Source organism: Tachyglossus aculeatus, chromosome 14 (genome assembly GCF_015852505.1).
Source record: "Tachyglossus aculeatus isolate mTacAcu1 chromosome 14, mTacAcu1.pri, whole genome shotgun sequence".
NCBI lineage: Eukaryota > Metazoa > Chordata > Mammalia > Monotremata > Tachyglossidae > Tachyglossus > Tachyglossus aculeatus.
The window spans coordinates 12412307-12429880 of NC_052079.1; the positions used below are offsets into that span (position 1 = coordinate 12412307).

Consider the following 17574-nt stretch of genomic DNA (forward strand, 5'->3'; position numbering starts at 1 on the left):
ATTTTAGGGTTTAGTGATCCAGCAGACCCCCCATAAAGGGCCTAACGACTTGAACAGAATACAATTCTGTTCAGGGGATTGAGATTGTGAGCCCAGTATGGGATATAGACTGTGGTTGAATTGTTTAATTTGTACAGTGCTTAGCTCATTAAATACCATTTTCATCAGGGATGATGAAAATCTTTATTCAGGAGATCTATTTCTCTTTCTCTTCTTTAATGGTAAACCACTGACTAAGGGTGACTTCTGGTTGTGTGAGTGTCCTGTTGGAAATCCCTCTGAAACCCGCAGATTTCCATCCGAGGAGGATTGTGCTTCCTCCAATCTGGCTCTCGCATCCCGCCTGCTTCTTACCGAGCTTCCGTATTGTCTCAGCTGCCACTGGAAATGCAGTCAGGATTCCTAGCACATCTCCGTTGCCATGGCAACAGCAGCCTTTCCCATAATGAGCTGCATCATCTGAACTGATGTCACAGCATCATGCAGCAGGTCAAACAAGGCATCTCCTAGTATTGCAACCTACAGATGTGCCGTCAACATCCAAAGACAATGGTTTAGAGCGGGCGATGGTAAGCATGAAACGTCTCTGTCTTAATTGTGTGGCTGTCGGTCAGAGAGAGTGGGTGTCTGCTGAGATGTATGAATTTGGGCCGGTAAAGTGGCAGGGAAGGAGAGGGATGTGTTATCTAAATGTGCTTATCAGGCAAGCGGGCTAAGACAAAGGCCTACAAGAGCCACAGAGGAACCTAAATATTTAGAATTATTCTTGCTTCATCTCTGCCGGCTATTTTTAGCATCCTCCCGAATTTCCTTGTGTTGATCAGATAAACTGCTAACTCATCTCGAAAATAGTAATTCGCAGTAATTGGACGGAATGAATGCAAAGCGACTGCCTCTGACTATGGACGCACGAATATGTTCTCTGTTTTTTGCTTTGACTTATGGAGCCTTTTGAGCGAGAAATACGTGGGTTTTCCTCCTTGGAGTTTCAGATTTTCTAGGTACCACCCACGTTGCTCTAACTAGTGCTGAATAAGCATCTGACAGAGCACTCATCTGAACGTGATCCGGGACCATATTGGATCCAGAATTCTTTTTTTTTTTAAGAGGATAAAAATTATACAAAAGGAGGCAAATAACTCGAAAAGCCTCTTTAGGGGTAGCGTTCAGCCATCACAGATTCCTTCCTCTCCCTTTCCAGCTTCTAGGTGGGGTCGTCTGTAAGAAATAACTGGAGTTGTTGGGCGGTAGACTTTTCCCGGAAGGCAGAACTAGTCTCTTCTCTGCGGCAGTTGCAGAAAAAGGTGTAGCTGGGAAATGCTTCTCACGAGAGGAGATGCTACTGAGCTCTGCCTTAACCGTTTGGTGATTGGCACCAGTTCCTCAGCTGCAGGGAAGATGGTTTTATCCCTTTGTGGTGGTGTTGAGCCTGGCTGGAATTCTGTGGTTTCTCCTAGCTCCTGTGCCAGGAAGCTGAAATCTGGGCCTTTTAGGCCAGTGTCTCTGGATTGGAGAGAAGCAGCAGCAGTGTGCCATGCTGACAGGGTTTAGGAGACAGAGGTCAAGGGGCTGCTTGGGGCTGGGGCAGTGTCAGGGAGAGGGAGAATGTTACATCCCTTTTCGGATGATCAATATGTCCACTTGCCATCAGGGAGTGGCCTTTTGGGTTAAACACTGCTTGGAGCAGAAAAGTCTTAAAGGCACGAACGAAGACAGCTCCTAGATCCTCCACATTCTTAGGGGATGTTTATCCAGTCTGAGGAGCCACCAAGCCCCCGACCATGGGAAAATAATAACTGAGTTCATCCCCAGAGGCGTTTCGCCCAGATGTACGCATGCTGGTTTTATCTGGCGGTGGCTGAAAGAAAGCATGGAGCTTTTCATTAGTTTGTCTGCTCCAGATTGCCCAGACTAACCCAGTCTTTCCAAGCATATGCTGGTAACAAAGAGCCCGGGGGGACTGCCAGGGGTCGGCACCATTTCCCTTTATTCTTCGCGCGTGTGAAAACGAAGCATTCTTCCCCCTGTTTTTGGGGTGGTGGTGGGTCGTGCAGTGTCCTGGGTGTCATCCTGCAGAGTCAGAAGGTATGAAGGGCAATGGGGGGTTGGGGGGAGAGGCCAGGCTAATGGTTGGTTGGAGAGAGAGCCCAGGGAAAACCAGCTGGTGGCCAGCCATCATTGACTCATTTCTTTTTAAAAATCAAACTCATTTGGATCGAAGGTATTCAGAGCTAGTAATGAAGAGAGCCTCTGGTGGGCCCTGGGCTACTCTTCTGGGGAAGTGCCAACTCTGTGGGGGCAATGAGGACCAGGGCCCCGTCCCTTCCCATGGGTTAACCGGCTGTGGGGCGAATAAATAATAATAATCGTGGTATTGGTTAAGCACTCATTATGTGCCAGGCACTGTGCTAAGCTCTGGGGTGGGTAGAAGCAAATAAGGTGGGACATAATCCTTGTCCCACATGGGGCTCACAGCCATTGCTATTCCCCTGAGCTCTACCTGCAATGGATTGAGAGGTTTGCTGAACCCGGGCCTCCAACCAGACCCTACAGCTTCCCAGTGATGCCACAGAGAGTTAAAAAATCTCGATTCCCCCGATTGAAGGGGCCCCCAAATCAAATCTTTCTGACTCTTTAGCTATTCAGTCTGCCCGCCAGCTTCAAATCCCCAGACTGTAGCCTTGCTCCCTTTCAACTCTTCTCCTCGGGGTTTCAGCTCCTCGATCCCAGGAAAGAATTTGGTCGGCTCCTGGAAGTTTCCCTCACCCACAAAATGGAGGGTGTGGCTGGGTGCGGCCTGACGCAGCTCCCTAGGAGTCTCGGTTGCTGATCCTTCCTGGTGCTGGTAGTGTTTTATATTTGCCTTAACTTTTCAGCTTTGTTGCATTGCTTTATGTGCCTGGAAAACAAAGCCCTGATAATGGGTTTTGAAAGCATGACAATAGTTGGAGTGTGTGTGTGGGGGGGAATCATGGTCTGATCCAGCTGCAGGTCTTAATTACTGAGGTTGAGGCTATTTCAGTCGCCTTAGGCTTAATATGTCCCCAAGGGAAGAGGGAGGCAGGGAGAGCGGAAGGGAGGAAGGAGAGGGAATGGGGTGGGGGCGGATGGGGAAAGGCCAAGCATTTGTTTTTATCGGTCCTTGTGTTCCCTGCTGGAGAAGCTTTCTAGATGTCAGTTATGGTTCCTAGGGATGATTCAATGAGGTGGAAGGGACAGTCATTTGCTGTGTATGACTGGGCAGTTTCAGAAGGAGCTTATTTCACCCTGCTTTCAGTTTGAGGCCTGTGAGGTTTCCATCTAAGGTAAATGGTTTGGGAGTCATTGCCCTATTGCAGGGATCTGCAGGGCTTCACATCCTTGGCCTTGGCAGTTTACAGCCCCGACATCTTTAGCCTTAAAAGTCCAATGCTCTGATTCCTGTGGATTGGGCAGTTCATAGCTCCACTAACAACAGTAATAATAATTGTGATACTTGTTAAGCACTTTCTATGTGCCAAGCACTGTCCTAAGTGCTGGGGTAGCTACAAGATAATCAGGGCCCATATAGGGTTCACAGTCTAAGTAGGAGAGAGAACAGGTTTTGAGTCCCCTTTCTGCACGTGAGGGAACTGAGGCCCTGAGAAGTGAAGTGATTTGACCAAGGTCATTCAGGAGACAAATGGTGGAGCTTGAATTAGTACCCAGATCCTCTGTCTCCCAGGCCCTTGGTCTTTCCATTAGGCCATGCTGCTTCTCTAGAACAGGGTACCTCTAGAGGTACCTTTAGAATGGGCAGTTCATAGTTCTGGTAGCTAAGGATTGGGCACTTCATAGCTCCAGTACCTCTAGGCTGGGTAGTTCACAGCTCCAGTTCCTCCAGAATGGGCAGTTCCTAACTCTGATTCCTCCAGAAAGGGTATTTCACAGCCCCAATATCTCCGGGGTGGGCAATCCATAACTCTAGTACCTCTGAGTTGGGCAGAGGTCCTTCATAGGCTCTGATATTTTTGGGTTGGGCATTTCACAGACTTGGCAACTCTGAAATTTGTTTATGCTTTCATTTATGTTAACTTATACTAATTTATTTATATATTCACCCTGTCATACTCCTATTCTCAGCAGTTTTAGCGTTGTTCTTTCATCTACATAGTCTTTCCCAGCACTTAGTACAGTGCTCTACAAACAGTAAGGGCTTAATAAATACTACTAAAAATTGTGGCATTTGTTAAGAGCTGGGGTAGAGACAAGATATTTAGGGTGGGCACAATCATTGTACCACACAAGGCTCACCATCTAAGTAGGAGGGAGAAGAGATATTGAATCCCCATTTTACAGATGAGGAAATTGAGGTACAGAGAAGCTAAATGACTTGCCCAAGGTCACCCAGCAGGCAAGAGGCAGAGCCTGGACTAGAACTAGGCCCTCTGACTCCCAAGTCCCTGCTCTTTCCAGGAGGTCAAACAGTTTGAAGCAGCATGGCTCAATGGAAAGAGCCCGGGCTTTGTAGTCAAAGGTCATGGGTTCAAATCCCAGCTCTGCCAGTTGCCAGCTGTGTGACTTTGGGCAAGTCACTTCACTTCTCTGTGCCTCAGTTACCTCATCTGTAAAATGGAGATGAAGACTGTGAGCCCCATGGGGGACAACCTGATCACCTTGTAACCTCCCCAGTGCTTAGAACAGTGCTTTGCACATAGTAAGTGCTTAATAAATGCTATCATTATTATTATTTCTCATAACAGTTTTCCTCCCCGCACTGTTTTTAAGCAATTGTGCCTGCCTGTTTCATTTACAGTAGTAGTAGCCTTGTAGTAGCATATATTGACCACCCACTGGATGCAATTCTTTGTACTAGGCACTTGGTAAGTACAAAATAATAAAGTGACACATTCCCTTCGCACAAGGAACTTAAACTCTAATGGGCTGGACAGACATACAAGCATTTACAAACAGTAATCAAAATAAATAGTTCAATAAACCTGAGGGTGGATAAATATATGTACACAAGAGCTAGAGATAGGTGATTTGTTTATAATAATAAATGGTATTTGTTAAGTGCTTACTACGTGCCAAACACTGTACTAAGTCCTGGGACAGAGACAAGATAATCAGGATAGACACAGTCCCACATGGGGCTCACAGTCTTAATCCGTATTTTACAGATGAGATAAGTGAGGCATAGAGAAGTGATTTGCCCCAGGTCACACAGCAGACTAGTGGTGGAGCTGGCATTAGAATTCAGGTCTGATTAAGTAGGCCCCCGCTCTAATCACTAGACCATGCTGCTTCTCTGCCTTGGGTTGCAGGGAATTAACCAGAGAAGGCAGGTTGGAGGAAGTGGGCTTTCAGGAGGGCTTTAAATAGGGCAAGGTCTGCTAGACCGTGCTGCTTCTCTGCCTTGGGTTGCAGGGAATTAACCGGAGAAGGCAGATTGGAGGAAGTGGGCTTTCAGGAGGGCTTTAAATAGGGCGGGGTCTGTCCGATTTTAGGTGAGAATTAATATATCTTGCCGTGCGATTGTTTTATGCCCTTTGGACAAAAGTGACAACTGTCTAGAAGGAAAATTAGCTGAGGCAGGAACCTGGCTGTTCGGACCCTGAATTAGAAAGAAAAGGAATCAATACCTGAGTGGTCTCCCCCAGGGACGGTCTCAGTGCAGTACATATGAGCTGGATAGTTCCCGGAGCAGATGCAAGCTCTTTTGTATGAAATTGAGACTACATTGAGTGAATTCTATTTTTAGAAGCCCTCCCTCTTAAAGAAACAAACAAAAACCTGAAAAGCAATTAAAATATCAGGTGGAGGTCCCCTGGGAAATGGCAACCGTAGCTCTCTCCCAACCATGACGCTGGAGGTGAGGAAAGTGGCCGAGGGTCAACCATTGGTGTGAGATGGAACAATATTGGGTTTGTTGGACATTCATTTTGCAACTGTGGAGCCATAGGTTATATTTTAAAACTTTGATTTTAAATGTCCTAGTTGCTAAAGCATCGAGGTAGGTACCTTTGCCCAAATTAAGCAGGATTATTCTTGGGTTTGGTCCATCCAAAATTCATTAGAGAATGTGTCTGCTTATTGTTATATTTTATTCTCCCAAATGCTCTGCACACTTGCTTTGCACACAGTAACTGCTCATTAAATATGAATGAATGAATGATGTTCAGGAGGGCAACCCACCATCACCCAGTTCCTGCAAGGGTCTAGGTGCCGCAATCAGAGACATACATCTCTGACCCACTAATGATGTGGCTCATAGTCTGATGTTGTGGCATTTTTCTCTTTGTTGTACTCCATTAGAGGGATGGAGATTGAACGCAGCAGAGAACATTTGGTAGGCGGTCTTTAGAGGCTGGACGATTCTACTGCTTCCTCACCACTGCTTTCAGGACCTGATTTCTGAATACTTTCCTCTCCCTTCCTGTACTTCATCTAAGCTTCCTCCATCTGTCTCCCCCTCTAGACTGTCAGAACTTTCATGCTAATTCCATTGTATTGAACACTCCAAAGTACTGTGCTCTATATATAGTAAGTACTCAAAAAATACTACTGATTGATTGATTGACACACATTTTTGTGGTATTTGTTAAGCAGTTACTCTGTGCCAGGTACTATTCTAAGTGCTGGGGTAGATCAAGGCTAATCAGGTTGGGCACAGTCCATGTCCCACATGGGGCTCACTGTCTTAACCCCCCCTTTTACAGAGGAGGTAACTGAGGCACAGAGCAGTGAAATGACTTGCCCAAAGTCACCCAGCAGATAAGTGGCTTGCTTGCTTTACTCCTTGCTAATAAAGTCACCTTTAAACCATCCCTGTTTCTCTCTGAAACCTACTCTCACCACTTGAGAGAATAAGCGTGGCCTAATAATAATAATAATAATAATAATAATAATGGCATTTATTAAGCGCTTACTATGTGCAGAGCACTGTTCTAAGTGCTGAGCGCTGTTCTAAGCGCTGAGCACTGTTCTAAGCGCTGATAGATAGAGCATGGGCCTGGGAATCAGAGGATCTGGGTCTAATCCTGGCTCTCCCACTTGTCTGCTTTGTGGCCCTGGGCAAGTCTCTTCACTTCTCTGTGCCTCAGTTACCTTATATGAAAAATGGAGATTAGGATTGTGAGCTCCTTGTGGGACAGGGACTGTGACCACGCTGATCAGTTTGCATTTGTTGCAATGCTTAGCACAGCGCCTGGCACAACGTAAGCATTTAATGAATACCATTAAAAAGAAAGTGGCAGAGCCTGGATTAGAACTTAGGTCCCTCTGACTCCCACTATCCACTATTCATTCATTCGTATTTACTGAGTGCTTACTGTGTGCAGAGCACTGTACTAAGCATCTGGGAGAGTACAATATAACAATAAACAGACATATTCACTGCCCACAATGGGCTTACAGTCTAGAGGCCATGCTACTTTTCTCTAGTGGTGAGAGTAGGTTTCAGAGAGAAACAGGGATGGCTTACAGGAGAAGCAGCATGGCTCATTGGAAAGAGCATGGGCTTGGGAGTCTGAGGTTATGGGTTCGAATACTGCTACTTGTCTGCTGTGTGACTTTGGGCAAGTCACTTAACTTCTCTGTGCCTCAGTTACCTCATCTGGAAAAGGGGGATTAAGACTGTGAGCCCCACATGGGACAACCTAATCACCTTGTATCCCCCCAGCTCTTAGAACAGTGCTTGGCACATAGTAAGCGGTTAACAAATGCCAACATTATTATTATTATTATTACAGATGACTTTAACAGGAAGGAGTAAAGCAGGCAAAGCAAACCTCATTTTAAGGACTTGGTTATGAGGCAGAAGAGAGGAGTCTGGGCTAGTACTCTTGCAGAGCCAGTACTGTTATTGAAAAGAGGATTGACCTGAGAGATAATTAATTTGCAGAGAGAAGCAGGTGGGGAACAGAATGGGCCTTTCTCCTGATTTGGAGAGAGAAAGCCAAGCACAGCTAGCTGTCCGCTCCTATTTGACACCTGGAAAATCAACCCATTTCTGAACCAAACTACTTAGAGGTCGAGAGAAAAAATGGGCTAATTTCACCCCAGGGAACAGCTGGCACAGTTGGGGAATCTGGCTCATTAACTCAGAACTGCAAATAGATTTAAAAAATCAGTGGGCCACAAGAATGGTTTTGGACAGGAAGCTATACACAGGCGCCATCAACCCGCTGCCCCACGTCTCTGCTTTCCTCACCTAGTTGTCCTCTTGCCTGCTCTCTGGCATCCCAGGCATCACCGGCCTCAGCCCCTCCATTCCCAGGGCCTCCTCACAAATTATAACAACACAGAAAAGCAGCTGAGAAAGCTTGGGGAGGAGAACAGAAGTCTCAGCAACAGCTCCTCCCACCACCCCACCCTACCTTCTCTCTCTCCCCCCGCCAGGCGACCAGGGCTCTGGGGACAGCACAGACCCCTCTCAGGATTGTAGGAGAGTAAAGAGGCAGGCCTAGGGATACTGGGAATGAAAATTGTCGATCATTCTGAGGTCCAGGTGCTGGGGCTAATGGTAGAGGCCTTTAAAAACCGATGGTTTTATCTCACCAGTCACTCCCGATCATTCCAGCTTGTTGCCAAACATAGGTTTGGCCCATGCAAACTTGGGGCAAACCCCCAAAACACCAGTTTCCGTGGACACATTAGCCACTGGGCACCTGAATGTGAGCTATGTATCAAGTGGCGGTGATAGCTGAGTTTAATGCAATAATAATAATGGCATTTGTTAAGCACTTACTATGTGCAAAGCACTGTTCTAAGCGCTGGGGAGGATACAAGGTGATCAGGTTGTCCCACGTTGGGTTCCCAGTCTTAATCCCCATTTTACAGATGAGGTAACTGAGGCACAGAGAAGTGAAGTGACTTGCCAAAGTCACACAACTGACAATTGGCAGGGCTGGGATTAGAACCCATGACCTCTGACTCCCAAGCCCGTGCTCTTTCCACCAAGCCATGCTCTGAGGCAAGGGACTGCCACCTTTTTGTGCAAAAGAGACAAACAAAATGAAACTGTCAAATATTTGGTGTGTAAAGGACACCTTTTCCTGAATATCCTGCTGACACCTCAAACTTAACATGTCCAAACCAGGGCTCCCCATCTTAGCTCCCAAACTCTGTTTTCCCTGAGACTTTCTCATGTCTGTAGACAACAGCACCATCCTTCCAGTCTCACAAGTCCATAACCATGGCATTATCTTTGACGCATCTCTCTCATTCAGTCTGCATATTCAGCCTGTCAGCAAATCCTATAGGTTCTGCCTTCACAACATCTCTAGAATCCACCACTTGTCATCCAAACTGCTATCACGCTGATCCCACCTCGACTACTGCATCAGCCTCCTCGCTGACCTCCCTGCCTCCTGTCTCTCCCCTCTCCAGGCATACTTCACTCTGCTACCTGGATCATTTTTCTAAAAAATCCCTCAGACCATGTTTCTCCACTCCTCAAGAACCTCCAATAGTTGCCCATCCATCTCCAAATGGAACAGAAACTCCTAATCATCGGCTTTAAAGATACTCAATCCGCTCTCCCCTTCATCCTTTCCTCACTGATCTATTACAACCCAATGTGCACAATTCACTCCTCTAATGCCAAACTACTCAATTTCCTCAATTTCACTTGTCTCGCCATCTACCACCAGGAACAAACTTATTCCTGGTTCATGAAGATTGTGGTATTTCTTAAGATCCTACTATCTGTCAAGCACTGAGATAGACACAAGATAATGAGGTTGGACCCTGTCCCTGTTTCATGTGGGGCTCACGGTCTAAGGGGGAAGGAGGAAAGGTATTGAGTTCCCATTTTACAGATGAGGAAACTAGGGCACAGAAAAGCTATGTGACTTGTCCAAGGTCACACAGTAGGCAAGAGAAGCAGCTTGGCTCAGTGGAAAGAGCCCGGGCTTGGGAGCCAGAGGTCATGGGTTCTAATCCCTACTCTGCCATTTGTCAGCTGTGTGACTTTAGGCAAGCCAGTTAACTTCTCTGTGCCTCAGTTACCTCTTCTGTAAAATGGGGATTAAGACTGTGAGCCCCACGTGGGACAACGTGATCACCTTGTATCTCCCCCCAGTGCTTAGAACAGTGCTTCGCACATAGTAAGTGCTTAACAAATGCCATAATAATAATAATAATAATAATAATAATAATAATAATAATCATAGCATCATCATCAAGTACTAGAACCGTTATCAGAACTTAGGTCCTCTGATTCTAAGCCCCTGCTCTTTCCCCTAGGCCATGCTGCTTTCTACACTGGTTCATTTGAGAGGGACAGAGGGTGAGTGTCAGAGGGGCAAAGCAGGTTTGCCATGACTCGTTCACCCTCTTCTCTTCCTCGTGTGCCACTGCCGCTGTGGTGAACCTGCCTCGCACAGGAATCAATCAATCAATTAATGGTATTTACTGAGCACTTACTGAGTGCCGAGCGCTTAGTATGGTGTGTGGGGTATGTGTGGAGCACAGCACCTGGTGCAGAGACTGTTTTTGCGCCCTGCCCCTCCACTGTCCTGCCCCATGTGAAGCTCACTGTGGCTGTACCAGTCCATACAGTGGCTGGCTCCCTGGGGAGTGAGCTTGCCTGCATGGGCACTGCGCTGGGGGTTGGGGACGGGGGGAATCCCATCTTCTTGGCTAGGCACTAGTCACCTCAGTCTTCCTTCACCCACCTGGGTATTAATCTGTATTTATTTATTTACTGGATTCTCTTATTTCCATCTTTCTCACCCTTAACTCAAGGCATATTTTTCTATTTATATCTATTGACTCCCCCATTGCTTGTGGGGAGGGGTCGTGTCTTTATATTGCTGTGTGATCCTCGAGTTTGATGCTTTGCACCCGGAAGGTGTTCAGAACAGTGCTCTGCCCACACAGTAGGTGCTCAGACAGTTCTGGTGCTCCTAATGCAGGTGCCAGACAGTGCCTCCCTTACAATGACACCATCACCATCCCGGCTCTGTCAATTGTCAGCTGTGTGACTTTGGGCAAATCACTTAACTACTCTGTGCCTCAGTTACCTCATCTGTAAAATGGGGATTAAGACTGTGAGCCCCCTGTGGGACAACCTGATCACCTTGTAACCTTCCCAGTGCTTAGCACATAGTAAGCGCTTAATAAATGCCATTATTATTATTATTATTATTATTATTATTATTGTTATTATCACCTCCCTCCTTATGCCATTTCTGATTACCAAGGGGTCATGACATTCGCTAGTGAATGCCAGGCCGTGAATGATAAATCAGAAGAAATCTATTCATCTTTCCAAACAAAGGTCCCTGCCTTTTCTGAGAACAACAAATATCTGGCTTCTAGCTAATGTTTCTAGCCTCAAATGCGGAGTAAATTATTTTCTTACCTACAGGCAGATGCGCTGTGAGAGAAAATCAGAATTACGATTCAGATAGATTGGGCTTTGCGAAGAACTATTGTCATAATAATGCATGCTTATTGTAGTTGATCAAGACAGTCAGACCTCAAATTGTTTTTCCCAAAGAAATGAGTGAAAGATGGAGAAAGAGAACCAGAGTTTATCGTTCCCTGTGCTTCTCTTTCCTTCCCTCCTCCTTCCCCCCGGCCCAGCCCAGACTTTTCAGACAATGTTGTAAGGATGCAAACTGGGCGTGCCTGCTCTGGAGAGCAGCGAGACGACCATCCTAAGATCCTCTGCTGGACAATATTGCATCATGTTTCTCAGCTTCGAGCTATGAATGATTCATAAGCGGTATTCGGGTCCTTTCTGAGAATAGTAGCCAGATTCTTCCAGGATCTTCCCTCTCCCTCTGAGGAAAGGGTGGCCGGGCATTTCCCTGGGCAATAATAGGAATCTATTTTTCTGCACTTTGAAGTCAACAGAACAGTGACACTACAAGATGAACCAAGTGTTTAGCTCATGATGATGATGATGATGGTATTTGTTAAGCACTTACTATGTGCAAAGCAGTGTTCTAAGCTCTGGGGAGGTTACAAGGTGATCAGGTTGTCCCACGGGGGGCTCACAGTTTTAATCCCCATTTTACAGATGAGGTAACTGAGGCACAGAGAAGTTAAGTGACTTGCCCAAGTGACAATAGGCAGAGCCAGGATTTGAACCCATGACCTCTGACTCCAAAGCCTGTGCTCTTTCCAGTGAGCCACGCTGCTTCTCTAATTGCTGAGTTTTTACTCAGCAGTTAGTACAGGGCCTTACACATAGTAAGTGCTTAACAAATACCATTATTATTATTATTATGATGATGATGATGATGATGCCAGAGCTGGCCAGGGGACAGACCGGCTGAAAACTAGCCCTATCTAGTCAGCCATGCCTCCTGCCCAGACCCGACATTGCCCCTGCCCCAGGCCCTCGATGCCCAGTACACAGCCTGGATCCTGTTTCTTTTTTTGTTTTGTTGTTGTTTTTTAATGGTATTTGTTAAGCGCTTACCATGAGTGAGGCACTATACAAAGTGCTGGGCAAGGCTTCTAGACTGTAAGCCTGTTGCAGGCAGGGATTTTCTCTCTTTACTGCTGAATTGTACTTTCCAAGCACTTAGTACAGTGCTCTGCATACAGTAAGCGCTGAATAAATATGATTGAATGAATGAATGAAATAGTCCATGTCCCCCATGGGGCGTACAGTCTTAACCCCCATTTTACAGATGAAGGAACTGAGGCACAGAAAAGTGAAGTGACTTGCCCAAGGTCACACAACAGACAAGTGATGGAGTCAGGATTAGAATCCAGGTCCTTCTGACTTCCAGGTCCATGCTCTAATTTAATTATGGTATTTGTTAAGCGCTTACTATAATAATAATAATAATAATAATAATAATGACATTTATTAAGCACCTACTATGTGCAAAGCACTGTTCTAAGTGCTGGGGAGGTTACAAGGTGATCCGGTTGTCCCACAGGGGGCTCACAGTCTTAATCCCCATTTTACAGATGAGGTAACTGAGGCACAGAGAAGTGAAGTGACTTGCCCAAAGTCACACAGCTGATCATTGGTGGAGCTGGGATTTGAACCCCTGACCTCTGACTCCAAAGCCCGGGCTCTTTCCACTGAGCCACACTGCTTCTCCAGTGCAAAGCACTGTTGTAAGCGCTGAAGCACTATCCACTAGGCCATGCAGGGTCAACGTTACCAACCATCTGGGGTCCAGGGGTCAGATAAATAGCCCAGATCAATACCTTGACCGCACTTCTGGAGCCTGGGAGCTTTCTCATCATGGAAGAATTGTGATTTGGACTTCCACTGGCGGAGTCTTTTGAGATCGAGTCTCTCGGGGCGCTACCTTTCACTGGTAGCGTACTTCAGCATTGGGGTTAGGGAGCCTAGCAGGATGCGTGGACGTTTTGTTAACTTGTGCAACTTGTTTCAGAGCCCCAAATTCATTTTCAGTATTGTTTTAGGGTAGGTTGGAGCACTGGGGCTTTTGCAGAGAGGGCTCAGCTCAGAGTGCATTCCTTTCTTATCCACAGAACACTTGGAGCTGGGGTCACCAAGAATAAGCTATTGTTGGAATAGGCCTGAATCAATGTCACAATGCTGTTTTGAACGCACCAGGGGTCCGTGTGGGAGCATTCTTTTTTTTTTTAACTCAATCAATCATATTTATTGAGTGTTTACTGTGTGGGAAGCACTATACTAAGTGCTTGGGAGAGCACTGTTCTAAGCGCAGGGGTAGACACAAGCTCAACACAGTCTTAATCACAGTCTTAATCGCCATTTTACAGATGAAGTAACTGAGGTCCAGAGAAGTGAGGAGACTTGCCCAAGGTCACACGGCAGGCAAGTGGAAGAGCCAGGACTAGAACCCAGGTCCTTCTGACTCCCAAGCCTGTGCTCTATCCACAGGAGGAGCAGAGCGTGGGCTTAGGCCTCAGAGGTCGTGGGTTCTAATCCCGCTCCGCCACTTGTCAGCTGGGTGACTTTGGGCAAGTCACTTCACTTCTCTGTGCCTCAGTTACCTCATCTGTAAAATGGGGACTAAGGACTGTGAGCCCCACGTGGGACAAGCTGAGCACCTTGTATCCTTCCCAGCGCTTAGCACAGAGTAAGCACTTAACAAGATACCAAAATTATTATTATTAGGTCACGCTGCTTCTCATCCTGCACAGGGCAATTGGCAGATTCCTGGGAAACCTGCCTGCTGAGGTGAACCTGATAGGGATAGGAGCTCCTGTACCATTTCTCCACAGATCCCATCCCTGGTGCGTGGCACTGACGGTGACATTTTGGGCTGAATTATGCATTTGGGCCCGACTATTTTCAAGGCCCAATCCTATATGTTGGATGTGGGAATATGTTGAGGAGAAACAACCACCTGATATTGGCATCCCAGGGAGACATTTTGAGTATTAATATGCTGGGTTTCCAGACGTCCATCTATTGTGAGAATGTCACTCCTAATTAAGCCTTAGAATGGGGAAGAACAGGACTTTGTCCTGGACCAGAGTTGGGTGTGCTGATGGATTGGTCACCAAGAAATAATCAGAGTAAAATGGGCCCAGTTCCCAACTCTTTCAGACCCCCTCCCCAGCCCCAGTCCCCATAATGTCTTTCCTGCATACAAAGCCTCCTTTGAAGGCAATCCTGTTCTTGCCACTAATCCTTTTTTTTTTTAAACTTCCTTTGAAGTCAGCTGGGAGTCGGGCCCTAAGAGAAAGGGAGGGCTGGGGGCTGGGTGTAGCTGCGGGGTAGGAAGGTTAGGCCCGATTATCACAGCAAATCAGATTTTTGGAGCCTTCTATGTGGCTGGCGCTACAGTGACTGAAAAGGGGATGTGGCTCCCATGTGTAGGTGCTCCTGATACTTTTAAAAATGGCTCTCACAGGGTTTATAAAAGACTACACAGACTATGGCTGCACTTGGATAACATGGTTTTCAATCACAAGGAGAAAAAACAATGCCGTTATAGAGAGATTCACACAGATGGGCAAACCCAGAAATTTCCCGCTTTATCCACTGACCTCTTTCCCGCCTCCAGAAGGGATGACGTGAGTGAAATCAAAGAAATCCACCCTCTTTCCTGCTCAACCAGCATAAACAGCGCCCACCATAACCAGGATTTTTCCACAGCGTGTTGGGCCGGAGTGGCCACTTCGATCTCCTGATTGCTAAGGTTGATTTCCCTGTGCTCTCTCCAACGTTCATTTCATGTTATTCATTATTCATATTAATAACAATGAGCCCCATTTACAGGGTCTAATGGATCCCATTTAAGGACTCCTATAGGGAAGCCCCATCAATGGCTGCCATCTGTTCCAGAGATTGCCATTTCCCAAAACTCCAAGGTCCAATAAACAATCCTTGCAGGAGATGTGTTCTTGGAAAAGAGTGTGTCTTTCTTTCCTGAGCCCCACCCCACGGGGGCAGGGAAGTAGGAGCGACCAGAGAAAGGCCCAAGAAAAATGAGAGTCCAAGAAAAATAGGAACTAAGTCCAGGGGCCAGTGTCTTACTGGGAAAGATGGAATTGTGAAGAGGAAAGGGTTGCGGGGATGCCGGGCACAATAGGGAGACAGAAAAAGGCTGGAAGCCATGGTGGAAGAGAGGCAAAGGCTGGGAATCCTGGGGAGATGAACGGGAAGTATGGAAAAGAAAATTCACAACAGTAAAAGAGGACTGCCTCTGATATGGTAGATACTTACAGAATATCTGGTGGTACCAATCGGAACTCCTTGCCCTTTGAGCTGTTGATATTTTGGCTCTGCCATTTGTCTGCTGTGTGACCTCGGACAAGTCATTTACTTCTCTGTGCCTCAGTTACCCCATCTGTAAAGACGGAGATTAAGACAGTGAGTCACCATATGGGATATGAATTGTAACCAACCTGATTACTTTGCCTTTACCTCAGCCCTTAGAACAGTGCCTGGCACATAGTAAGTCCTTAACAAATGCCACAGTTGTTATTATTATTATTATTATTATTATTATTATTATTATTATCATGCCCTGATTTTTATTTTTGGAACCAAGCTCCTCTCAGCGTCAGCCCATTCCACTGAGTTCTACAGTTACCAGAGAATTTACCAGAGAAGTTACCAGAGAAGCAGCATGGCTCCATGGAAAGACCCCGGGCTTTGGAGCCAGAAGTCATGGGTTCAAATCCCGGCTCCGCCACTTGTCAGCTGTGTGACTTTGGGCAAGTCACTTAAATTCTCTGAGCCTCAGTTCCCTCATCTGTAAAATGGGGATTAAGACTGTGAGCCCCCCGTGGGACAACCTTTCTAACCTCCCCAGTGCTTAGAACAGTGCTTTGCACATAAGTGCTTCACAAATGCCATCATTATTATTATTATTATTATTACCAGACCTGCACTGATCTGGATTCCTGATGTCCCGTAATGGAGGATCCTGGGTCCCAGGATGTGAGGGGAGTGGAGAAGAGAGGGGAAGGGGCTTGAAAGAGGAATTTTTATTTGGCTGGGAGAGCTGACCTCTGGAATTTTTCTGTCCCGCAATGAGAGGTTTGTTCCCTGTAGCTTTTAACCTTAGCCTCATTCTTCTTGGATAAGGGAAGGGGGCTGCATTTTTCTTAGCACCCTGGCTGTGGGGTTGGGAGTGAAGGCCACATCTGGAAGAAGAACCTCAACTCAGCTGCCAACACATCTTTTGTGAGTGCCAGGATTAGTGGCTTCAAGTAAGTTGGTATTGGTAGGGGGCAGTTAAGAGAGTTTGAATCCTTGCCGCCGCAACCCTTTCGCTCTTTAAACTGGCTATTTCCCCAGACCCTGAGGACTACCCTTAGTTAAGGTGGCCAGTTATCCAGCCCTTCATCTACTTTTATACCAGAAATTTGGGTTTTCAGCTGGCCCATTCTCTGTCCGGTACCAGTATTGTGCCAACACTCTAATATCCAGTATACTTATTTTCCCCCGCTCAGGGTAGCACCTGGAGAGTTTCCAGTATTCTACCAGTCTTGACTATGGGAGGGAGAGTCAAGCAGGGGCATTTCCATTCTTAGCTTGGGCAGTGGCTAGCAAGAGGAAAGCAATCTGCTATAAATCAAAATTCACCTGTGCTGGGCAGCAGCAGCATGGGAAAGAGTCGAGGGTGGAGACTCAAGTTTACTGCATGGAAGGAGGCAATGGTAAACCACTAATGTATTTTTACCAAGAAAACTCTATGGGTACACTACCAGAACGATTGTAGATGGAGGTGGGGCACTCTGGGAGAGATGCGTCTATTACGTCGCTATGGGTTGGAAATAGCTAAAGATCATAAAACACAACACACACACATGTACTTATTTTCAGTGTCCAGCATCGCTCCACTGCAGCTCCCAATAAATGGTATTTATTGAGCACTTACTATGTGCTAAGCACTAGACTGCCATCAAGTTCCTTGTTTTGGATTTAGGTCTGAGTTCACACAGATGTGGGAGAAAACAGTGACCGTCTGAGTTCACACAGATGCGTGAGAAAACAGTGACGCTGGAGCAACTGGTGGCAGGGTGAAGGTCCCCTAGAGAACTGGATGAACTTCCAAAAAATGGCAGCTGTATAATAATAATAATAATGGTATTTGTTACACACTTACTATGTGCCAAGCACTGTTCTAAGCACTGGGGTAGATACAAGGTAACCAGGATGTCCTACATGGGGCTCACAGTATTAAT

General features: G+C 46.4%; 1 protein-coding gene across 1 annotated transcript in view; it reads left to right on the top strand.

Moving 5' to 3' along the window:
- Positions 1 to 468: 468 nt before the first annotated feature.
- Positions 469 to 17574, top strand: part of AKAP6 (A-kinase anchoring protein 6) — a 309489-nt gene continuing 292383 nt past the window's right edge. Inside the window, exon 1 of the mRNA XM_038756213.1 lies at positions 469 to 569. The gene's annotated coding sequence lies outside the window, so the exon portion shown is untranslated. The remainder of the gene's footprint in view (positions 570 to 17574) is intronic.